This window comes from Rhinoraja longicauda, chromosome 27 (genome assembly GCF_053455715.1).
Source record: "Rhinoraja longicauda isolate Sanriku21f chromosome 27, sRhiLon1.1, whole genome shotgun sequence".
Classification (NCBI taxonomy): domain Eukaryota; kingdom Metazoa; phylum Chordata; class Chondrichthyes; order Rajiformes; family Arhynchobatidae; genus Rhinoraja; species Rhinoraja longicauda.
Genome location: NC_135979.1, coordinates 18,451,949 through 18,478,507, shown reverse-complemented (window position 1 = coordinate 18,478,507; position 26,559 = coordinate 18,451,949). Strand labels below are relative to the sequence as shown.

At 44.1% G+C, this 26,559-nt stretch overlaps 1 long non-coding RNA gene across 1 annotated transcript in view; it reads right to left on the bottom strand.

The window, feature by feature from the left end:
- LOC144606793 (uncharacterized) overlaps positions 1-26,559 on the bottom strand; it is a 538,285-nt gene that overhangs the window by 397,984 nt on the left and 113,742 nt on the right. The gene's annotated exons all lie outside the window — the stretch shown is intronic.

The following is a 26,559-nucleotide window of genomic DNA, read 5'->3' as shown; positions in this document are numbered from 1 at the left end:
ATGGGTTAGGATTGATTTGATAAATTGCAATCAAAGGGACAGCTGGCTACGTGAAACTTTTTGAAGTTCTAGCAGAAGGACTGCATCAAAGGGCTGCTAGATTGGAGAGGTCTAAGAAGAACGCAGCCTCTCTCACTGCCACTTTAACAGACTGGGGATATTTGCTCAAGTCAATTGAAACCAGATGAAAAACATCTGGCACTAGGTATGCGATATTTAGATCCTAACCCCACAAAACGTGCTTTCACTTTAATTTTGAGTTTGCTGAACTCTGCAAATCCTGCTCAGTTCTTTCTGAAAGTTTTCAGGCACAGCGATGGAGTATTGTTTTACTTAAAAGGTTAGCAGCGACGTGAAAAACGGGTGAAAACAAGAGTTCCTGCACGTATTTGCAGATTGCAACATTTGGTTTCAATTGGGAGTTGGGCGCACCATTAACGGTTTAATTTCAGCAGAGTTGAAGTTAGGAATGCGTCATGTGTTTGCTCACCATGAATCCACAGAATATACTATCATGATGGAACGTACACTGCAAATGGCCAGCTCCTCAATACTTCAATAGACTGGCTAACTATGGAACTAGTAGGGAAGGAGTGGGCACCAGTCCTATAAGCTAGGCACACTCGCCATAGTTGCCACCAAGGAAATCAGAGATTGCAGAGGGCAGGGAGAAAGATTCCAATTTTATTCAAGGAAACACCTAAGTCATCATCATGGCTGATGGAACACCTGCGGCCCAGGAGGTCCAGGTGACCACCCAGTGCTGCCGTGGGGTGTGCTTGGCAAGCAATAGCTCCAGCTGTCTTCTCCAGGTGTGAGAATCAACAGTAAATTTGAGCTCGAGATAAATTCCTCACAAGATCAGTCAAGGTGAGTTGCACATAGGTCAAACAATTGTAGTAGCAGGACTTGGTAGTTCGATCGGGGATTCATTTAATGATGTACTATTGATCAGTGCAGATGGTGCAAAGGAGAATGTGAGGGATTATTATGCACAATCTGGACTCTCTTATTTGGCTATCGGTGATCTATGTTGAAGTTAGGGTGGAGAAGGTCACTTTGATTGGAATATGGACAATGCCTTGAATAGGTCCTTATAACAAGGAGCTCAGTGGAAGACGCAAATAAACCATGCAGTTCATGCATTCACGTTCTGCTCCGGTGGGAGTGAAGGCTAGTGTTGCTCTGCTGGGGCTTGCTGTTCGTTGTTATCCCTGTTTTGTAGCTTCCCTTGTTGCTGCTGTTGTTTAGACTGTGCCTGTGTCACTTAGGCTCCACGTCTGTTCATTCTCTGACACAGGCGTTTGGCTCAATGGTGCAAAACTCAGAACACAATGGTAAAATCAGCTACTGGGCACATAAAACTGGCTATCCCTGGACTAGTGCTTACATCAGAATCACATTTTAACAGAGCAATGTCATTTTCCACAATTCTGGTATTGGCGTGATTTTCATTTTGGTGGCGAACAACTGCTGTTGTCGCACTGTAAGTCATTCGGAGAGTCATAGAAATATACAGTACAGAAACAGGTCCTTTGGCCCATCAAGTCTGCACCAACCATCAAGCATCCATTTACACCAACCCATTTTTATTTTGTCCTAGTACCATCAACTTCCAATGCTCCAATACTCATTCACACACTGGGGTAAACTTACTGTGGCCAAGCAACCTATCACACTCCATGTGGGAGGCAGCTGTGAAGCACCCATAGAAATTCCATGCGATCAAAGGGTCACATTGTGTGCCATCTCTACACAAACAGCATTGGAGGTCAGGAATGGCTGGGAGACAGCAGCTCTACTAGTTGTGCTGCTGTGTCAGGAGCCAGTGAGGCAAAGGGTACACAAGAGACCATAAATGCTGGAATCTTGAGCAAAGAACAAACTGCTGGAGGAACTCAGTCGTTCATTCAACATCTGTGGGAGGAAATGGACAGCTGATGTTTTGGGTCGAGACTGTTCTTCAGTCTAATGGAATAGAGAGGAATATCTGAGGGGAATATCTGAGGGGAATATCTGAGGAGAAATATCTGAGGGGAAATATCTGAGGGGAAATATCTGAGGGGAATAGATGAGGGGAATATCTGAGGGGAATATCTGAGGGGAATATCTGAGGGGAATATCTGAGGGGAATATTTGAGGAGAAATATCTGAGGGGAATAGATGAGGGGAATATCTGAGGGGAATATCTGAGGGAAATATCTGAGGGGGATATCTGAGGGGAATAGATGAGGGGAATATCTGAGGGGAATATCTGAGGGGAATATCTGAGGGGAAATATCTGAGGGGAATATCTGAGGGGAAATATCTGAGGGGAATATCTGAGGGGAAATATCTGAGGGGAATAGATGAGGGGAATATCTGAGGGGAAATATCTGAGGGGAATATCTGAGGGGAATATCTGAGAGGAATAGATGAGGAGAAGGGTTGGGGCAAGAGCTGACAAGTGATAGATGGAAGACAGAGCCGGCAAGTAAAGGGTAGCCCTTGGCGCCCGGATCCCTCCGGGTGAGTTGGCCATCTGAAAGAATCCTGCGTACTTCCCTGCAATGCTGCATTAACTACCAGGACATTTTTCTGATGATTCACAACCATCCAAGCATGGAGGGAATAAAAATGTTTTGTTGCGATAGAAAAATATCAGGGTTATGAACGTGATCCTTTATGGACACACAAGGACAGTGAAAGTCTGCTTACATTCATGGGAAGAGAGAGATGCTGGCAAATCCCACTGCTCGGGATGTTACAGGGTCATCACTTAAATCAAAGTAGATGAAATCATCCCACTGCAAATAGAGTGCCTGAGTGAATGTTCCATTACAGCTGTGAGGAGTCAATTGTGAGATCATATCATATCATCATATCATATATCTACAGCCGGAAACAGGCCTTTTCGGCCCTCCAAGTCCGTGCCGCCCAGTGATCCCCGTACATTAACACTATCCTACACCCACTAGGGACAATTTTTACATTTACCCAGCCAATTAACCTACATACCTGTACGTCTTTGGAGTGTGGGAGGAAACCGAAGATCTCGGAGAAAACCCACGCAGGTCACGGGGAGAACGTACAAACTCCTTACAGTGCAGCACCCGTAGTCAGGATCGAACCTGTGTCTCCGGCGCTGCATTCGCTGTAAAGCAGCAACTCTACCGCTGCGCTACCGTGCCGCCGTTGCAGAGTTCTGCTCTGGCCACTCATAAAAACCCTTACAGAGAGGAAATTGAGAGTCAATGCGATCTTGACCTTCATGAAGAGAACAGTCCATGAGAGAGTGGCTGAAATCTCCCCCCAGAATATATATTTATCTCTGTAATGACAGCCTTAGGAACACCTGGGAATGTCATTTATGAGGGAAAATCGGGTAGGACGCGGTGTCTCTGGACTCAGTAAGTGCACGTTCTTTGTGGATAGGCCTGCCTTTGCTACTTGCAGGAGATCCCTGACCCCTCGTCACTGCCGCACCAACAGTGGCAGTAACAGAGTGCTACCAGCAGTCATGTCACTGAACTGCTCATTGAATGAGTATCTTGTCAATTAAATACTGGAGGAAGGGCTGCTCATTTAAGCACACTCTGGGGTTTTCGAGCAGCCCACACTCAATCCAGAAGCTGCACCGTCAAATTTCCCATTGTAAGCAGATGGTCTTTTTAAATAGTGATAATTATAACAAAGTGCATTACACACCTAGTTTCTTATCAATTTTCAACAGCAGTCATAGGTTACACCCGAAAGCTTCAGTTAATACTGATAAAGATGGAAATGGGTGTTGGATGATTAGCAATGTCATTATGTGCACATCAGAAAAATGTGAGTCATATTTGGGTATGCCTTCAGCAATTTCCTATTGGATACACTTTAATCATAAACGATATCTAATGGCATCTATTTTGTTTCTACGAAATAAGTGCCAATCATTCTAATTTCTCAGCTACATCGCTGGTGCCAGATGTTTTATTTGTAATCTTTAGATTTGACAATGTCTCAAAGAAAAAGTAGCAATGCCACACAAAGGTGCACAGTGACACTTGGAAAATGTGGACAATTTCTCATACATCGGGAGCCACCTTTGAGCGAAGGCAGAAGGAAGACTCAAAGCTTGGAAGGTGAAGGCAAAGTTGGCCGCTGCGAAAGGTCCACGAATTCACCTCCCATGACCTTGGACAGCACACTAAGGTTTTGTGATCGGCTTGGAAAGCGGGGCATGGCAACCTCGGTGCAGGGAAATGAAGAAACGGATGCTGGAGGCAACTGGTGGAACGTTTGCTGTGGCTGCGGGTCGCACTGATTGGCAGAGGCTGCCCCGGGGGACCCTACTGCAGCTTTGTGAGCGAGTGAATTCAGTGCAGCCTGCAGCAACTGCATGGAGCTGCAATGCAAGAACTGAGAGCTTTGCACTGGGCCAGGCCAATCCCTGCTTCATCAACCCACTGTTGATTTAAAGTGGGCTTTAAAGTGACAACATAAGAAAGTGCATAGAAAGAAGTTTGGAAGTTGCAAGATTGCTCCAGAACAGGGTGATTCTCTGGGTGCCATTCCAGAAGAGGATCTATTGTACTCATGTAGAGTATGATTTGACTGGACAGGGTGGAAAACAAGAATTCCATTGCAAGTCTGCACAGATAACAATAAATAAAGCTAAAGCAAAAATTAAACCGAAACAATAATAAAATTGAAATGAAAGTGTTTCAAGATCAAGACCTCAAACCCAGCACAAAGCTCATGGTCTACTAAGACTACCTGCAGAAGGCACTTTAAAGTACTGGAAGGATATCTCCATTGCTGTACGAATACACTGCTCCAAATCCATAAGTGAAATGAAATCAGTGCCCTTTTCCAACATCCCAGGACTGAATCGCTAAATTCACTTAGTTGGTTTCATTGAGCAGACTACTTTGTTTGTACCCTGCCACTTGACTCTTGAAACTAGCACAGTTCTATGCACTAACGCAGAAAGCAATTCACAGGACAAGAAAGGAAAAGATTCAAGATACTCTGAAACTGTGAATTATACAGGATCCCCACTGATTCGTAGAAATCCCTGTGCATGACTGATGCAGAGTAGGGAAGGAACATTTGGGACAGCACTGTGAATCTCAAGCCCATGTTTTGGGAGTGCACAGAATTCCTTCAAAATTGGTGGATGGAGAATACCAATCGCTTAATAAATCTCCTACTCACCAATTAGGTACCTTCTGCTCCATTTGTTGAAGAGTCTGTAGGTCCTACATCGGCCTCATCAGTCACCACAGAAACCGCAAAGATTGGGTGGAAGCATGTCATTCTCGATCCTGATGTACTGATCCTGAAAAGGAGGATGAATGGGATTTAGTGTTAACAGGGACCAGGGCAGCAGAGTTTTGGATGTCTTTCACGTTTGCAGTGAGTACAATGGAAACCAGTCAGAAGCGTGTTGGAATGGACAAGTTTGGAGGTATCAGGAGCACAAATTAGGATTTCAGTGGAAGATGGTATCAAGTGATATTCTAGAATTGTAAATGAGCATTCTTACTGAGACTGAGAATGCCTTGGCTTTATTCTTAACCTGGGGACTATTATGTCCCCAATTTTGGAGCAACTCAGTGGACCAGCCAGAAACTTTGGAGGTCACAAGTAAGTGATGTTTTCATCCTAAAACGTGAACTGTTCATGTCCTCCAGAGATGTTGCCTGACCCACTGAGTTACTCCAGCACATTGTGCTTTTTTTTTGTAAACCAGCATCTGCAGTTCCATGACTATTATGCCCAGATGAGGCTTTCTAAACTGCAGGATGAAAGGAAAGTTGTCCTGTCCATTTGTGCACAGAATCCATGCTCAAGTAGGATCATCTTAAATGGTGGATGGACACAAAATGCTGGAGAAACTCAGGCAGCATCTCTGGAGAGAATGAATGAGTGACGTTTCGAGTCAAGACCCTTCTTCAGACTGAGAGTCAGGGGAAAGGGAGACTAGAGAAATGGAAGGGTAAGGTGCGAAAACAACAGATCAAAGCAGACGGTGATCAAGGAAATATAGAATGGTTCATTGTTGGCTGCGGGGAAGGTGACAATGAGGCATACAATAAAATAATAATAATAATATATTCCTTTATTCGTCCCACACCGGGGAAATTTACAGTGTTACAGCAGCAAAGTGGACAGCAAGAGAGCAAGAGATCATTCATTATAAATAAATAAAAGATACATAAATTGTCATCAGTTTTCTGTGTGTTCTTAGCTGTTATTGTTGACTCGTCTGCTGGGAGCAGTGCTGGTTATGCAGTCTCACAGCAGCGGGAAGGAAGGACCTCCTATATCTCGACTTCACGCACTTGGGGTGAAGGAGTCTGTCACTGAAGGAGCTACTCAGTGCAGTGACAGTGCCCTGCATGGGGTGGGAGTTGTAGTATTAATCAATAGTATTAATCAGCAGGACAGTGAAACTAGTCAGAGAACCAGGGTGGTTGAGGGATGGAGAGAGCGGGAAAGCAAGGGTTTCCTTGAAGTTAGAGAAATCAATATTCATACCCCTCTAACTGCAAGTAACCCTTGCATTTCCTGGGTGAAAAAGTTTTTTTCTCAGATCGCCCCTAAATCTCTAAGCCCTTTCTCCAAACCTAGCTTTAAATCCCTCTCTGGGAAAGGATCACAGCTGCAAACACTTGTCCTCAGGTGACCAAAGGCTGTGCTGGTGTACTGAAGGAAACCTTTCCTGCATCAATAGGTCAGAATTGAGGATGTACACCAATCGTTTCACGGTGTCATTTTCATTTGCTTTCTCTCAGAGAATGCAGGAAGATCAGGTACCCATTCAGATATGAACCGACGATTGACAAGTGACTAACCACACTTGACGTTGAATGTCTTCAACATTGGTGGGATTTTCACACGTTTTGCACACTGTCAATGGAGGGGGGGGGGGGTTCACGATGGGGAACTGCTCAGAATTGATCAGACACTTACAAAACTGGCTGCAGTGACCACATCCCATGAGAAAATTTAACAGACTGAATGTTAATGCTTTACATGAGGATTCAGTTGATCTGTGAACTTTAAGGAAGCTAATCATTTGTTTCAGGAAAAGTAGTTCCAAATTTTCCTAAGTTACATTCAGAGCCAGAATACTTGTCAGACCATTCCAATACCGATGAGATTTATCAGAAAGGGTTGTGCATGTCCCTCTGCAGCTTTCAAATGTTTCCTATGCTTTGTTTCCAGTGAACAGTCATATATCTCATTCCAATCTGAAACCGAGAAATATTAATTATCCTTGACCCGCTCTATTTTCTTCCTTCTTTCTCTCACTTTCACAAGTTTCTTTTCAATGAATGTTTTATTTATTAATCACACATTCCTCAATAAAGCAAATCTTATGCCAAAGTTAAGCTCAGCCTCATTGTAAGTCATAACTTGCACACTCTTTGTTAGTCACTTCATTCCACTCAGAAGCAGGATCTGGAGCCAATATTTCTATTCTCCCACACACAAAGCCACGTCCCCTCTGAACTATCGCTGCCGAAGAATGCCCGGTAGAGGAGATCTGAGATCATACCTGACCTATGTGACACCTCATTATATCCCAGCAAACAGAACCATTGTGATGACTTATTATGGAAAAGCAGCAACTTTGGTAAATATGATTCAGTCGCAGGTGTAGTGGGATAATGAAGGGGGTTGGGGGTGCCCAGAGAGAAGTGGAGCACAAGAAGGTATGAGTATGTACCACAATCATCAGAGTGAGTGGATATGAGGAAGTAATACCCTGCACAGAGGACTGCACTAGTCGTGGCGGCGCCTAACGGCAGCGGCTGACTAGCAGTCTGTCCGTCTTTTTTTTCCCTTTTTTTTTTTTTTTTTTTTTTTTTTTTTGTTGTGTGTCGGTGTTGGGATGGTTTTTATATATATTTTTTGGTTGTGTATGTGTGGGAGGGGGTGGTGGTGTGGGTGGGTGGGTGTGGGGGGGGGGGGGGAAACTTTTCTCTTCCTCACGGCGCGGGGTGCGGCTCGGCTGCGGGGCCTAACATCGCCCGCTGCGGCTCGGCCGTTGGACTTTACATCCCGGTGCGGCTTGGCCGCTGGACTTTACATCCCGGTGCGGCTTGGCCGCTGGACTTTACATCCCGGTGCGGCTTGGCCGCTGGACTTAACATCGCCCGGTGCAGCTCGGCTGCGGGGCTTTTCATCGCTGGTGCGGCTCGGCTGCGGACTTGACATCGCCCGGTGCGGCTCGACCACGGGACTTAGCTGCGCAAGGCTTGGTCGCGGGCCTTTCATCGCCCGGTTCGGCCGCGAGACGTTTCAGCGCCCGGTGCGGGGACTGTGCGGGTCGGTCGGGGACGAGCTGTCTGTCCGTGGGCGTGGGGAAGAGAGTGGAAGTTTTGTTGCCTCCATCACAGTGAGGGGGTGTTTGGAGTCACTGTGATGGACGTTTGTGTTGGGGCTATGTGTCTTGTGTTCTTTTTTTTTTTTTCTATGACTGCTATGTAGTTTCGTTCGGTACTTCGGTACCGAACGACAAATAAAGCTCTGTTATACCTGTTATACCTGTTATCCTCCTGTGTGGGACTTCCTTTATCTCACTGGTCTCAGCAATGTTTGGAGCTCGTGGAGCAGTGTTGCTAGGAAGTTTCCATAACAAGGACAGCAATATTAAAGCGACTATTACAGTCGCGTTGAAAGATCTTGGTGGTGATTTCTGTTTATCTCCAATACAGAAGCAAAATACTGCAGATATAAGTACAGATAGAAATGTCTGAAGAAGGGTCCCGACCCGAAACATCACCTACCCATGTCCTCCAGAGATGCTGCCTGACCTGATGAGTTACTCTGGCACTTTGTGTCTTGTTTTTATAAACCACTATCTGCAGTTCAATCAAATAAAATCAAATCAAATGTTTTTATTGTCATTGTGGTGGTACATACAACAAAATTCAGGCACACTGCCTGAGCGGAGCTCAAATGTACAAGATAAAAATAACAATAAAATACCAGTAAAAGTGTGAGGAAAATAAAAACTGTTCATAAACTTCGTACACACACTGTGACACACACACAGATTCACACACGCATATACATTATGCGTACGTATGCACCCTTATCAGAATATAAGATATTGCACAGAATAGTATTATAAAAATAAATATTATAAATTAATATATCAGTATTGCACAGGGGTAGGTATTGTACAGTATAAATATTGTCTATGGGGGGTGTGCTTTCAGTGCAGAGTTCAGTGTGGTGTTGGCCTTAGGGTAGAAACTGTTTGTTGGTCTTGTGGTGTGCGCTTTGATGGACCTGTAGAGCTTTCCTGAGGGCAGAAGGGCAAACAAGTGATGGGCGGGGTGAGATGGGTCCTTTAGGATGCAGGATGCCTTCTGCAGGCAACGGGAGCTATAGATGGCTTCCAGGGCAGGCAGAAGTGTGTTGGTGATCTTCTGGGCTGTGTTGATGACTCTCTGCAGAGCCTTCTTGTCAGCCGCAGAACTGTTGCCGCACCTCACCAGGATCCCATGTGTCAGGACACTCTCAATGGAGCAGCAGTAGAAGGACACTAGCAGTGTTGTGGCAGGTTGACCTTCCTGAGTGTTCTTAGGAAGTGAAGCCGCTGTTGTGCCTTCTTAACCAGAGAGTTTGTGTTGGTTGACCACGTGAGATCCTCTGAGATGTGGGTGCCCAGGAACCTGAAACTGGAGACTCTATCCACTCTTTCTCCATTTGTGTGCAGTGTAGGATGGTCACCCTGCTTCTTCCTGAAGTCGATGATGAGATCTTTTGGGTTTTTTTGGTGTTAAGTACCGTTGTTTTCTGAGCACCATCCTGTTAGCCTCTGTCCCTCCTCCCTGTAAGCTGGCTCATCGCCCTCACTGGTCAGCCCCGCCACTGTCGTGTCGTCTGCAAATTTAATGATTGTGTTTGTGTTGTGGGTTGGTATACAGTCATAGGTACAGAGTGTGTAGAGGAGGGGGCTCAGCACACAGCCTTGTGGAGCCCCTGTGCTGAGTGACAGTGGGAGAGTGGTGGGGGCCCATCCTGACTGACTGCTGCCGGTCTGGTTGGAAGTCCTTTATCCAAAGGCAGATGTTGTGTTCGAAGCCTAGGGGTGACAGCTTGGAGAGCAGTCTGCTGGGAATGATTGTATTAAATGCAGAGCTGTAATCAACAAACAGCAGCCGTACATATGCTCCCCATTGTTCCAGGTGGAGCAATACAGTATAGAGGGCAGTGGCAAAGGCGTCATCTGTTGACTGTATGCACAATTGGTGTGGATCCAGGATGGGTGGGAGAGCAGCCTTGATGTGCATCAGGACCAGTCCCTCCAGTCTCTGCATGATTATTGCCATTAGTGCGACCGGCCTGTAGTCGCTGAGGCAGGTTATGGCTGTCTGCTTTGGAACTAGCGCCATTGTGGATGTTTTTAAGCATGTGGGGACGATGCACTGTGCCAGGGATAGATTGAAGATGTTTGTGAGCACGTCAGCTAACTCAACAGCGCAGTCTCGGAGAACCCGTCCGGGAACTCCGTCCGTACCAGCTGCCTTTCGTATGTTGACATTCCGGAGTGTGCGTGTGACATCAGCAGTCCGTATGATGTGTGTCTGGCTGTTGCAAGCTGGCGCTGGAGCAGTGGGCATGACATCTCTGTTCTCTCCACCTCACGGAGTGGCTGAGCTGCTCTACCAGTGAGGCACTGCTGCTGGTGGACGGGTTGGTGTTGTTATTGTAATTGGTGATGTGTCGTATACCTTGCCATGCACGACGGGGGTCTGAGTTGTCGAAGTGGTTCTCAATCCTTCGCCTGTAGGCTGCTTTGGCGTCTCTGATGCCCCTCGTCAGGTCGGACCTGGCCACGCTATTCAGCTCTGTGTCTCCCTAGAAAATGCTGGAAATACTTAGCATGTCAAGCAGTATCTGTGGAGAAGGAAACTGGGTTACTGACCTAGAAAGCCTGTAACACAGAACATGTTGTAATGCACCAGACAACTGATGTCAAATATTGCTGTTAACTTTCCTGTAATGTATCTTGAGTCATTCTGCTATATTTATTTTGGTGGTGAAACAAATGAAACATTAAATGATAAGTCGAAAGGAGAACTTTGTTTAAAAATCGCAAAACAACAATTCCTCCAAACTCTCAAGTGAAAAGATTCCAGCTACTCTGTCAGATATATTAAATAGGTACTCAAGGAGCAACCGAAGTTGTATTTTTTGTTCCATAAAAATAGTCTGGGAAAAGTAAAACAAAGATTTCCGAGTGCTCTGAAGCTGAGTATTTTGAGTGACTGAGTGCTTTCCAGCAACAACAAGAGGCAAGTGTCACAACCCTTCAACCTGACTTCCCATCGAGAGACACAGTGAAACGAAAAAGGCAAATATTTCAAACTGTAGAGAAATAAAGGCTATCTCTCGTATCAAAATGTTAACTCTTAAGTAAGAAAGGGATAAAAAACAAAACAAAAAAGGATTAAGAACATTTCCATTTATGGAATGGAATCATTGATGAAACATAATTACTGCAAATCAACTGATCTTTCATCTTGATGCAAGACGTATGAAACGGCATCTCTTGAGATTAAATGGTCTAGTCCCTGACCTTAGACAGAGCACACATGATGAAAGACTCTCCCAATTGCTTGCCATATGAATTCTCCATCTTAATTCCACAATGATATTTCTGTCAGTGGCTTCATACACAGTTACAATGAAACACAATCTAACCTATCACTCGACAAGGCACATTGTAGCTTTCTGGATTCAACATTGTGTTCAATTATTTCAAGTAATGATTTTATTATTTCCATTTACACCTCCAATTTATTTATCTTATTCACTTTCCGCCTTCTTTTCCCTTGCACCATTTTTATTTCTAGTTAAGTTTTCCTTTCCTATCTTCCTTCTTAACACTGATTTCCCCTTTTTTCTATTCCTCATGGCATTCCTAACAGTTTAATAACAACAAAATAGGAGCAAGAGGAAGACACACTCTGTCTTCAAGCCAACCCCACCATTCAACATGATCACAGGTAATCAATCCCCAGCCTCATTTCCTATTCTTTGTGAGTTATCCATAGTTTTATAATCCATGATCTTTCAAAAATGTATCTACGTTCTCCTTAAACACCCTCTCATGAATTAGTCTTCAGGGGTAGAATATTCAAGAGATACATTACCCTCTGTGAAAAGTTCCTGTGCACCTCAGTTTTAAATCACTGTCCCTAATTTAGTTCAGTTCAGTTTAGTTTAGACATACAGCAGAGACACAAGCCCTTCGGCCCACCTAGTCCGCGTCGACCAGCAATCCCCGCACACTAACACTATCTTACATACACTAGGGACAATTTACAATTATATCACGAAAATTAAACCTGTACATCTTTAGACTGTGGGAGCAAAACCGGAGATCTCTGAGAAAACCCACGCAAGTCACGGGGAGAATGTACAAACTCCGTAAAGACAAGCACCCGAAGTCAGGATCGCACCTGGGTCTCTGGCGCAGTAAGACAGCAATACTCTTTATCATCCTTTGAAATAGACAGATAGTCATTGATGTAATGTCCCATGAGAGGAGCGCATTGCCGGTAGGGCAAAACTTCTTCAATTATAAACTGATTTGTGCGTCTAGATTATATTTCCAAGTACTTCTGGGCCATATTTGTCTAAACCGAGGTTCTTTCTGAATTCTGCAGTCATTGGTTCTGATATATTACAGTATAAGTACACCCCTCTCATACTGGGAAGGTACATCACTGACTTTTGCTAATCCTAATAAATAACTGATGATCAGAAATTATAATTCTGTTTTTCAGATGCTGTGTAACTGTTGAGCATTTGTATCATGTTTTGGGTATTTTTCATTAACGACTTATTATCATTGATGCATTTTATAAATAATTTTAAAATCCAGTGGAGTATGAGTTTCAAATAATTTTTGAAGAGAACCAAAAGACAATTCGATCCAACTCAAAGACAAAAGGACAGACTGGGAGTAGGAAGAACATGAAAAATGATATACTTTTGTTCACATAGTTTCCGGTTTATAAACTTTGATACTTTTGCAATGAGCGCTCAACACATTTCAAAACTGAGGATTACACTGCTTAGCCAATAAACTAGTTCATTACTTTTCTTTCAATATGATCCATCGCCCGGTGGGGGCTCAGGACTTTCATCGGCCTGCTTGGCTCGGCTCGGCCCTGGGACTTTCCATCGCCCAGTGGGGGCTCAGGACTTTCATCGGCCTGCTCGGCTCGACTCGGCCCTGGGACTTTCCATCGCCCAGTGGGGGCTTCAAAAAGTTGGGAGCCTCGATCACCTCGTGGCACCACGGGAGAAGAAATCAGGAGGAGATAAGACTTTGCCTTCCATCACAGTGAGGGTGTGCCTAGAGCAATCACTGTGATGGCTGTTTGTGTAAAAAATTGTGTAAAAATTGTATCTGTGTGTCCTGTGCTTTTTGTTCTCTACTGCCGGACCCTGACGTGAGAGGACGCTGGCGTTGTTTATTCGCCGCTTCTCCGTTAGGATAGTTTGTCTGTTTGTTTTTATGTTTGATTGTTTATGTAAAGTGCTTTGAGCACCTGATAAGGCGCTATATAAAATAAATGCTTATTATTATTATTATTAATATCGTCTGATCTTTCAGAGGTGTGTAAAATCATGAGTGGAATTGATAAGGGTGAATGTACAGAGTCTTTTTACCCAGTGTGGGGGAATCAAGAAACAGAGGAAATAGGTTAACGGTGAGAGGGGATATATTTAATAGGAACCTAAGGGGCAACTTTTTCACTCAGAGGGTGAACTTTTTCACTCATTCGCTGCCAGAGCAGGCAGATGAGGCAGGTACAATAACAACATGTAAAGACACTTGGACAGATACATGCACAGGAAAGATTTAGAGGAATGTTGGCCAAATGCAGGCAAATGGGACTAGCTAAGATGGGGCATGTTGGTTGGCATGGACAAGTGGGGCTGAAGAGTCTGTTTCCATGCTATATGACTCTATGTATGACTCAATAAAAGTGTTACATACTCAATGAATGACCTAAAAATATATTTACATGTGAAAATGTTGCAACTATTTGAAAACTACAGAATATTACAAATATGAATGTTCAATTAATCTACTTCATTTTGGGTAGAAGAACCGTTTGCCATAAAACTGGTAGGAAGCTTAATATTCCAGCAAAAAACTATTTTATCATTCTTCAAAATCAACAAACAGTTGATGTCCCATGAGAAGGATAGCATTGCCAATAGGACAAACATCCTCAATTATGGACTGAAATAGTGCAACTAGATTAGAGTATATGTCCAAGTACCTCTGAGCTATATTTGTCTAAACCTAGGTTCTTTCTGAATTCTTCACAGTCATTTGTTCTGACAAAATATCATGAGGACTATTGCATCCACTTAAGCAAATTTCACCATCTGGCTTTAATTGATTTCTACATCAAAAATCACGAAAGATTTTTGATGTAGCTCCTATTACACCAGACATTAAATGTGATTTATATTTCAATGGAATTTATTTATATACCTTACAGAATGAAGTGTATAAATTCGACATTTGGTTTTTAATCTGACACTGTTTCACATTAGTTATGAATAGCTGATTGCAATACTTAGGTATAATTGAGCGATGCATGTTATACTGAGATGAATAAATTGCTGAGAGAGATTACCGTGCAGTCAAATTAGGGATGCTTCAGGTGCTTTAGGCAGTGAAGAACACATAGAGCCCTAGAGACATACAACATGGAAACAGGCCCTTCAGCCCACCAAAACTATACTGAAAATCAGAAAGTCTAATAACATAGTACCCGTGTGAACGGATGACTGACGGCCGATGTGGACTCGGTGGTACGATGAGTCTGTTTCATGCTGTACCTCTAAACTAAACTAAATTAAACCATTAGAGCATTTATGGATTGGAAGAGCTTGGAGGAAGAGCCAGTGAGTGGTAAATAGATCTTGGGTTAAATGGAAAGGTTGGTCAAAGAGTTTGTTGGTGGGGAGGTATTGCTGCTGTGAACTTGCAGCACAAGGAACAGAAGATACTGTGGGACTCACCGTAGTTGGTTCCCTATCTGGCACTGCACAGTGAAAAGTTGGCATTCGCAGGACTAATCCATGACAATCTGCAAATCAGTGCAGATAATAATAATAATAATACATTACATTTGTATAGCGCTTTTCTAGACACTCAAAGACGCTTTACATGGTAAATAAGACATAAAAATAAATAAATAAACGAACAGAAAAGGAAGAATAAGGTGGAGCGACGGTCAGTGGTTGAAGGCAGTGTTGAACAGGTGAGACCAGTGATGTTTTGAATGTGGTGAGTGAGGAGGAGTCTCTGATGGTTTGAGGTAGTGAGTTCCAGATAATTTCTTTCACGATATCCCCAAATATAACTTACTGGAGAGACACGAATGAACCTGATGACGTTCAGTGTATTTCACTCTATACATATTGGATTTTCAATCAATAATCAATCAAGTGCAGCATGTGTAGAATGTGTACATTATCTCTGTGACTGCCTTGGTCTGCCCCGGATAGTCCTAGCTCCTCCCATAAACCAATGATCTGATGATAAGTTACAGGACAGCGACAGAACTAATTGAGCCATTGCATCATGGTATCGGAGACCCAGGTTTGACGCTGTCCTCGGATGCTGACTCTGCCGACTTTGCATATTCTCCCTGTAACCGCATGATTGCCTTCCCTCATCTCAAAGTTGTGCAGTTGGTTGTTAATTACCCCTAGTGTGTAGGTGAGTACATTTGGAGGTAGTTGATGAGAATGGAAAGTCAAAAAAATGGGACTACTGTGGTTTATGGTCAACACAGACTCAGTGTGTCAAGGAGCTTGTTTCTCTATTGTAATTCCCTATCTTACTCGACTACTGTAAATGAATAATTATTCTGTGTGAACTGTGTGGGGAGAAGGCAGGAACGGGGTACTGATTGAGAATGATCAGCCATAATCACATTGAATGGGAGGCTCTCGACCCAAAACGTCACCCATTCCTTCTCTCTCGAGATGCTGCCTGACCTGCTGAGTTACTCCAGCATTTTGTGAATACCTTCGATTTGTACCAGCATCTGCAGTTATTTTCTTATACACATTGAATGGTGGTGCTGGCTCGAAGGGCCGAATGGCCTACTCCTGCACCTATTGTCTATTGATGATTGTGACATATAAAAAGTTGCAGGGGTTTAGAGAAATAGAGAGAGGAGCAATGGGACAATGGGCCTGCTCTCCAAGGCATGGGACCAATCGATCAAATGGCTTCCTTCCACATAAAGATGTTTAATAACAAAGGAAAGATGTAAATTAGTTATTCATTTTCTTAAATTTTGAGCATCTAATTCCCACAATCGTTCAGCACTTTAGCTTGATTTGAATATTAATTTATGAATTATTCCATGTATAACATTCATATGATTTGAAATCAAATATTTGCTAAATGTTGTTTCATCATATTTTCAGAATGCCTCAATGCACTATATGTAGGTAGTTTAATTTATAACTGCATGTTATAATGTACTGAGATGAGTTTTGTACCTGTTCACTTTTTCAGTAATCGCAACGTTGCTGAATCAATAAATGACTAATGACTAATAAAGCTGTTCCTGTTTACACTCAATAAACTGCTGTCTCTAAGCAGCGGAGATAGAAAAAGATCAGGGAAGGAAAGTAATGAGGAAACGTAAGAGACTGCAGATGCTGGAATCTTGAGCAGTCTGATGAAAGATCCCAACCCAAAACGTCAACTGTCCTCAGATGATGCCTGACCTGCTTTGTTCCTCCAGCACTTTGTTTTTGCTTCAGGAAAGTACTGAATCTAGAGAATTAGTCAATACATCCAAAAAGCCTACCAGCTTTGAATTAAACCTGACTTTAATATCTGTCCTTGATAGGTTAATTAGCTCTTTCTTTTATATTTTTTTTATTGCTAAGTACCTCTTCTGTAATTTCCTCTCCTGAAAATATTGACTTGCTTTTTTTTCCATGTCAGCTTTCTGGGCATTTAAAGTTGTAGGCTGCTGAGTACAGAGGAGAAAAGTCCAGGTCATTAACTCGATGCTGTATCCAAGAACTGCAACTGCCTTCCTGCAATTTGCTCGAAGCTCTTGTTTCACATGCGTAGAGGAAGACTTGTTCTTATAGCCCAACATTGATATTCCTTGCAATTTGTTGTACAGTCAATGCAGTATTGTTGAGAGGCAGTCACTCTTGTGGTGTGGGAAACACAGGATGAAATGCATGCACAGCTAACTCCTACACCAAGCAATTTGTCAATGACCAGAATGACATTCTGGGTATCTAATTCTCACAAAGTCAATAGACAATAGACAATAGACAATAGGTGCAGGAGTAGGCCATTCAGCCCTTCGAGCCAGCACCGCCATTCAATGCGATCATGGCTGATCACTCTCAATCAGTACCCCGTTCCTGCCTTCTCCCCATACCCCCTCACTCCGCTATCCTTAAGAGCTCTATCCAGCTCTCTCTTGAAAGCATCCAACGAACTGGCCTCCACTGCCTTCTGAGGCAGAGAATTCCACACCTTCACCACTCTCTGACTGAAAAAGTTCTTCCTCATCTCCGTTCTAAATGGCCTACCCCTTATTCTTAAACTGTGGTCCCTTGTTCTGGACTCCCCCAACATTGGGAACATGTTTCCTGCCTCTAATATGTCCAATCCCCTAATTGTCTTATATGTTTCAATAAGATCCCCCCTCATCCTTCTAAATTCCAGTGTATACAAGCCCAATCGCTCCAGCCTTTCAACATACGACAGTCCTGCCATTCCGGGAGTCGAAAGTCAACTCTTTAGCCTGATGGAACCATCTGCCTTTTTGCATCACTTTTTTAATATGATACATAGAACATTGGAACAGACCCTTTGGCCCACAATGTCTGAGCTGAACACGATGCCAAGATAGACTAATCTCATCTGACTGTACATGATCCATTTCCTTCCATCCCCTGCATATCCACGTGACTAGCTATAAGGCTCTTAAATGCCACTATAGTATTTGCCTCCATCACCACCCCTCTCGGCTCGTTTCAGGCACTCACCCACCACTGTTTGTGCAAAACAACTTGCCCCTCTCACCTCAAAGCTGTGCTGCAGTCTAGTATTTGATTTTTCCACCCTGAGGAAAAACGTTCTGCGTCTATCCTAACTACGGCCCTCATAATTCTTTTTGCTTCTATCAGGTCTCCCCCTCAACATCCGGCGTTCCAGAGAAAACAATCCAAGCTTGTCCAACCTCTCCCTGTAGCTAATATCCCTAAATCCAAGCAGTATTCTGTAAATTGCCCCTAGTGTGTCGAGTGTGGATGTGAAAGCTGGATAACATAGAACAGGCGTGAACAGGTGATCGATGGTTGGCATGGACTCGGTGGACCGAAGGGCCTGTTTCCATGCTGTATCTTTCAATCAATCAGAAACAAACATTCAAACTTTGAATTTTGTAAAACTTGTTCCTTGGTAGCTAATTTCAGCCCTGTAAACTCAAACCTGGCTATAGTCACTCAACCTGCTGACATCTGGTCATTTAAACCTGGGATCCTTAGGTCTCTACATTACAACAGGTAATGGATAAAAGCACTGACCTGCTCAAGAAAGTAAAGTGACATTTAAAGTTAATCTCATTTAAAGAATATTCCACCTGCTGTTACTGTGCGTTACTTATCCAAGAGAGTGAAAAACAAAAACAAATGCAAATGCTGGAAATTGAAAATGCTGAAAAAATATCAACTGGTCAGGCAGCATCTGTGGAAAGAGAAACCGGGCTAATGTTTGAGGTTTCACTCTTCATTCTGCCAAAGGGTCTTTTGACCTGTAGGGATGACTCTCTTTCTCCCTCCCTAGAAGCTGCCTGATATTATTCAGTGTTTCCAGCATATTCCACTTTTATTTAGAGGCAGGGAGCTCTCCAGCTCTGAGTTTGCAATCAAGTTCAGGCGAGACAGCAAAGGAACCTGCAGAGGCATTGGCAGGCTGTTTAGGAAAACAAATGGAAAGTTTCAAGACTAAAGGAGAAAGATCTTTTCAGTTTTATTTTCCATTTCACCAATCGGTTTGCAGTGCAGAATCCGTACTGACTTGGATGTAAGCTGGTGGTACAGAATCCTCAGAAATATTATTCAGATTCAATCCCTGATCTTCAGGGTATATGGATTTCCGGCCTAATATATTAAATATATTATAAAGGATTGACAAAAGGATGGTTGCCTCTTTTTGCAACTTGACCTTGTTGGAAAACATATTGAGAAATGCAACATTGACATCTATTGGTGCTATTAAGCATTACACTGTTTACCAGTCACTTTCTGACCTTTTTTACAAATTTTCATGACAATTTTTTTTTATTTTATCAATATGCAACTGAAACTCAGCATATCCAGAGGGAAGCAATATAATGGCAATTTCTGGGTGGTTAGACTTTAGACTTTAGAGCTACAGCATGGAAACAGGCCCTTCAGCCACCGTGTCCGTGCCGACCACCGCGTACACTAGCACTATCCCACGCACTTGGGATAATTTACAATTTTACTGAAGTCAATTAACCTGCAAACTTGTATGTCTTTGATTTGTGGGAGGAAACCACGCGGTCACAGGGAGAACGTACAAACTCCGTACAGAGAGCATCCATAGTCAGGATCGAACCCGAGTCCCTGCTGCTGTAGGGCAGCAACTCAACCGCTGTGCCACTGTGCTACCCGTTCTCCATTATGCTGAAAAAGAATCCTGGCATTTTCTTGCATCGGTCTACCTTGCCACCATGCCGCAAACTCCCCTGATGTCATTCTGCATGCAACACTTCTTTTGGAGCAGTGCAGGGGAACTTGCCCAGTTGGTGCCTGTAACTCGACGCTGATGAGACCACATGGTCTTACCAGCACTGCACCCAAATGAGTCACCGCTATGAAGAGAAATAGACAATAGACAATAGGTGCAGGAGGAGGCCATTCGGCCCTTCGAGCCAGCACCGCCATTCAATGTGACCATGGCTGATCATTCTCAATCAGTACCCCGTTCCTGCCTTCTCCCCATACCCCCTGACTCCGCTATCCTTAAGAGCTCTATCCAGCTCTCTCTTGAATGCATTCAGAGAATTGGCCTCCACTCTTCTGAGGCAGAGAATTCCACAGATTCACAACTCTCTGACTGAAAAAGTTTTTCCTCATCTCAGTCCTAAATGGCCTACCCCTTATTCTTAAACTGTGGCCCCTTGTTCTGGACTCCCCCAACATTGGGAACATGTTTCCTGCCTCTAACGTGTCCAACCCCTTAATAATCTTATACGTTTCGATAAGATCTCCTCTCATCCTTCTAAATTCCACTGTATACAAGCCTAGTCGCTCCAGTCTATCAACATATGACAGTCCCGCCATTCTGGGAATTAACCTAGTAACATTAACATTTTAACATGGACACGAAAGAAGATGGGACACATGAATGCTGTTTGTGATAGTCCTGAAAAGATGCAAATCTTCAATGGTAAGGTTCACAGAGCAGTGAACTCTGCATTCCCATGTAACACAGGTTTGCATCAATTTCAGCAAGGCGCCTACATTTAGCCTTGTAGGTGCAACCTCTGCAGATAACTTTTATAGGATGTATCAAAGTACAAACACCAGTCCCCCAGCTGCATGACAATGTTGCTGCTGAATAATTGAATGGTGCAGTGATGATAGGGATTGGCAGGTTGCTGCTGGGGACCAGTGAATCTGAGGATGACCTGAGAGGAAGTGTGTCTGAAGAAGGGTCCCGACCCGAAACGCCACCCATCCTTTTTCTCGAGAGATGCTCCTTGACCCGCTGAGTTTACTCCAGCACTTTTTGTCTATCTTCTGTAGGAGCTATGTTCTTTCTGTAAAGAGACCCTTTAACGTTGACAATCAGGCACAACCAGCAGGTAGTTGTGTAGGAACGAACTGCAGATGCTGGTTTAAATCGAAGATAGACACAAAATGCTGGAGTAACTCAGCGGGACAGGCAGCATCTCTGGAGAAAAAGGATGGGTGACGTTTTGAGTCGGGACCCTTCTTCAGATCCAGACACACTTCCTCTCTGGTCATTCTCAGTCTGAGGAAGGATCTCGACCCAAAACTCGCCCATTCTCCCGAGATGCTGCCTGTCCCAGCTGAGTTACTCCAGCATTTTGAGTCTACCAGCGGATAGGTTTCTATAAGCAGTAAATATAAGACTGTCAGATAAGTAGAGGAGAGGAGTGAAATGTAAAGCCAACAGGAGGGGTATAGGTGGAAGGCAACAGGGGAAAGTGGAAAGAGGGGAGAATGAAAGGGAAATGAGGGACTCGGGGATCAGAGATGAGTGTATGAAAGAGGGGAAATGCCCTCCCCCTGTTCCCTCCAGCACTTTGTGGTCTCACTCCTGAAATGCATTCAAAGAATTGGACTCCACTGCCTTCTGAGGCAGAGAATTCCACAGATTCACAACTCTCTGTGACTGAAAAAGTTTTTCCTCATCTCAGTTCTAAATCTTTTCCTTCAGTCCACTCAGAGTCGATGGCTCGGTCTGTAGCACCTTGTGGGTGGAGTAGAATTTCCAGAGAATGATCTAACCTTTGATCTTATACCTAAGCTATGACTTGTTGTGAACACGCACTTTACCTATGTTTTGAAAAAAATGTACTCATTGATGCACAGCCATATATTGACTTTTGAGACAATTTATTCCATTGTCCCCTTCCCAGAAATGAAGGATCCATAGAAATTCTCACCACTGAAGCAAATTGTTCAGCCAATTTAGCCTAAAAGAAATTTCCACTTGGTTCCCAGGGGCGACATAGCTTCTGAAGTCAGAAGAATATGTTCCAGGATTCTGGCAATGGCTCATCATAAATAATCATTCGGAGGAGTTCAGAAGCACCCGAGGGACCTTTGGTCTTCAGCTCTCTCCCACTGTAAAGGAATGGCTTGAGTTTCTGCACCATGCTAATGCCTCGCTACTGTGCTGAGGCCAAGACTTCAACATCAGGAAGAGCTCTGCTGCAAACTTCCAGCCATGTCCCATTTCTCATGGACCGCTTCCAGGACTTTGTCACGTAGAAGTGTTGTATTTACCCACAAAAATGGCTGCACGATGTTTAAAAAATGTATGCTTTTCCTTGCTCTAAATCTACCAATCCCTCCCGCCCCTTCATCATTAAGGATTATTGTCCGATATAAAGGATTCTACATGGTAAATGTAAGTTGCTACTCGAACAAGTATTGACTAATGTGCATAGTTTAGGAATTTGATCATAATCTTCAAAGTCATTCGGCCAATGGAGATCATTCAGAAATTCTGATGGATATCTTCCATTCTTCTTATACTTTGGCTCGCCCTGCTGGAAATAGTATCCAATCTGAGTGAGTGTGTACTTACATGCAAGAGTAGCATCACCCACATAAACACACACAAACAAGGCAGGTTGCTAAGCACCTGTGGAATATTTCCAATAGGGCTCCGCTCAAACTATGCACACAGCACCACTGATGCGTGCATGGAATCCATTGACACGGGTGGTTTCTGCCAGGTTCAGGTCAATTGAACCTAGAGGTAATTGCGTCCTCCACAAGCCGGCATCTCCTTCAAAGCTGGCATTCACTGCACATTCTAATTACCCTCGAGACGATGGCAGTTAATCACCTTCCTGAACTCCTGGAGTTCTTCTGTTGAAGACACTCCCCAAAACAGTGTTAGATAGAAAATTTCAAGATTTAAATACAAAGGCAAGGGACTTCCATTTACAAATCCTGAAGCTGTGTTACCTGGAGAGTAATGTGCACATAATAATATCCCCATCTGTTTGTGGTCTTGCCCTTCCAGGTGGCAGAGGTCACAGGGTTAGGAGGTGCCTTCGATGAAGCCTTGATGTGTTTTATTAGCAGTTCCACTATGCCATCTAAATTGGCAGCAGGACTTCAGGAAAGTGCTTGAAACACTCAGCAGGTCAGGCAGCATCTGGGGAAAGAAAAAAATACTGATTAGGTCTTCAACCTACTTCAGTACATTGTCTTACTCCAGCACATCATCTTCTTAACAAATGGACACAAAGTGCTGGAGTAACTCAGCAGGTCTTCTGAAGAAGGGTCCCCACCCGAAACGTTACGTATCCATTTGAGCCACTGAATTAGTCCAGCACTTTGGGTCTTTTTTCAAGAAAATAAAATCTCGATGGACTCATCTCTGCAAGTCTGGTTCCAATGAAGTCCATAGATTTTTTTATTTAAGTAAGTGTTAAGTATTGTTTGATATTTAAGATATATGCATTAGAGAGACACATATAAGGGAAATATATGGACATAGATGGTTCTCCACGCTCCAAATCACTTTTGAGAGTTGTCTGAAAGCAATATGGTGCTGGAATGGCTTAACCCAATTGGAAACTCAACCTCGACATTTTTATGCAGGATTTTCATTCAACCTATTTTTCAGTGTAAAACACTCTCAATTGGCATCAACATCAGTGTAAGACACAAAACTCATCTCTGATGTGATTTTTCAAATGTCATCAATCTGAAAGATGACTGTCTTAATTTGCACTTTGAACAACCAGTTTTAATTAACACCATCTTCCACAAAACCAGATCATTGAATGGAGCAATGCTAATTCTGCATTCTTAGTTCGCAGCGAGCCCTGTGACATCAAGAGCAGTCTTGCAGGTGCAGCAGGGCTGCTTTGTCCATGAGATCAAGGTCAGGGCAACTTACAGCTTCCTCGTGTCAGGATCATTCCAGACTGCTGCTAATCTTTGCCACATCTCACAGTTTGCTGCTCTCTCCTGCGACAAAGAGATCTCAACATTTCAGGAGTGAGACCACAAAGTGCTGGAGGGAACAGGGGGAGGGCATTTCCCCTCTTTCATACACTCATCTCTGATCCCCGAGTCCCTCATTTCCCTTTCATTCTCCCCTCTTTCCACTTTCCCCTGTTGCCTTCCACCTATACCCCTCCCGTTGGCTTTACATTTCACTCCTCTCCTCTACTTATCTGACAGTCTTATATTTACTGCTTATAGAAACCTATTCGCTGGTAGTATGGCGAGTCTGGAGGCTCGTTCTTTGTTGAAGAAGTTTATTGCGACAGCAACATTCGATTACAAAGTATAACGAACGAGATTACAGACAACCATTAACTCTAACTGTTCACTTCGAAGAACTCTCCCAACTGACTGGTTTTGGGCGCCAAAACCACACGTGACGTCGCTGTCCAATCAGCGGGCTCAACTCCCTGGACCAATCCCTACGGTCGCACCCACACGTGACCTTGCTGGCCAATCTGAGGGTTCGACTCCCAGGACCAATCTCTATGGTCGCTACAATAGACTCAAAATGCTGGAGTAACTCAGCGGGACAGGCAGCATCTCGGGAGAATGGGTGAGTTTTGGGTTGAGATCCTTCTTCAGGCTGAGAATGACTAGAGTGTGTCTGGATCTGAAGAAGGGTCCTGACTCGAAACGTCACCCATCCTTTTTCTCCAGAGATGCTGCCTGTCCCGCTGAGTTACTCCAGCATTTTGTGTCTATCTTCGATTTAAACCAGCATCTGCAGTTCGTTCCTACACAACTACCTGCTGGTTGTGCCTGATTGTCAACGTTAAAGGGTCTCTTTGCAGAAAGAACATAGCTCCTACAGAAGATAGACAAAAAGTGCTGGAGTAAACTCAGCGGGTCAAGGAGCATCTCTCGAGAAAAAGGATGGGTGGCGTTTCGGGTCGGGACCCTTCTTCAGACACACTTCCTCTCAGGTCATCCTCAGATTCACTGGTCCCCAGCAGCAACCTGCCAATCCCTATCATCACTGCACCATTCAATTATTCAGCAGCAACATTGTCATGCAGCTGGGGGACTGGTGTTTGTACTTTGATACATCCTATAAAAGTTATCTGCAGAGGTTGCACCTACAAGGCTAAATGTAGGCGCCTTGCTGAAATTGATGCAAACCTGTGTTCATGGGAATGCAGAGTTCACTGCTCTGTGAACCTTACCATTGAAGATTTGCATCTTTTCAGGACTATCACAAACAGCATTCATGTGTCCCATCTTCTTTCGTGTCCATCATTCAAATGTTAATGTTACTAGGTTAATTCCCAGAATGGCGGGACTGTCATATGTTGATAGACTGGAGCGACTAGGCTTGTATACAGTGGAATTTAGAAGGATGAGAGGAGATCTTATCGAAACGTATAAGATTATTAAGGGGTTGGGCACGTTAGAGGCAGGAAACATGTTCCCAATGTTGGGGGAGTCCAGAACAAGGGGCCACAGTTTAAGAATAAGGGGTAGGCCATTTAGAACTGAGATGAGGAAAAACTTTTTCAGTCAGAGAGTTGTGAATCTGTGGAATTCTCTGCCTCAGAAGAGTGGAGGCCAATTCTCTGAATGCATTCAAAAGAGAGCTGGATAGAGCTCTTAAGGATAGCGGAGTCAGGGGATATGGGGAGAAGGCATGAACGGGGTACTGATTGAGAATGATCAGCCATGATCACATTGAATGGCAGTGCTGGCTCGAAGGGCCGAATGGCCTCCTCCTGCATCTATTGTCTATTGTCTATTGTTACATCGCTGTCATCATCCGTCCTGAAAAGGGCGCAAGCTTCCGGCGACAATCAGTGGGAGCCATCACTTGTACAGTAGACGATGGTGGTAGCAGAATTAGCTCAGGACACCTCCAGTTTCCAGCCCTTCGTGGACACTTCTGCTATGGGGCCATGTGTCCCATAATATTGTTTAACATAATTAAAGTCATATAAAGCAATTTATAGACAATGAACTATTCAACAATAACACTTAAGCATATTTTCCCCCTGGTCAAATCATTGGCAGCAATAAGCATAAGTCAAACTCACACACACCCTAGTTATTTGTGTTTTTTGGCGAGATGCGCCTGCCCCATTGATTTTAAGGCAAAACTTGGTGCCTCAGGGTCCTTTCTAAATGTTACAGGATATTTGTGAGGAAACAGACAGACCCTTGAATTGCAATTCACTAAGGAGCACCCAGAGCTCTCGATGGCCTGCATAAATCACTGGAGATACTGGAAGATCTCTAGATTTCAAAACAGCCTTACCAGTGCTAGACCATCCATGTGCATCCTCTGTCCCTGCTCCTTGGCAAAGCGAGCAGAGGAAAGGCCTTTATGTGCTAATTTGTTTGTGAGCACTATTCCATTGTGTGTGATGGCACAAGAAGATGTGACACTTTGTTGACCCTTTTAACATCATCACTGTCTGACAGCATCTTCTCGAGTCTGAACATGGTTCCTTTTCTTTGAGAAATAGCTCTGACAGTGTTGGCAACTTGCAAGTGCTGTCCAAGTTAGTGACTGTTGAACCGTCACTGTCTAGCCCGCCACCACCAGGCGGGGGCGCAAGCGAGCGGCCCGGCCCGGCCCTGTCCAGCCCGGCCCTGTCTAGCCCGCCACCACCAGGCGGGGGCGCAAGCGAGCGGCCCGGCCCGGCCTTGTCTAGCACGCCACCACCAGGCGGGGGCGCAAGCGAGCGGCCCGGCCCTGTCCAGCCCGGCCCGACCCTGTCCAGCCCGCCACCACCAGGC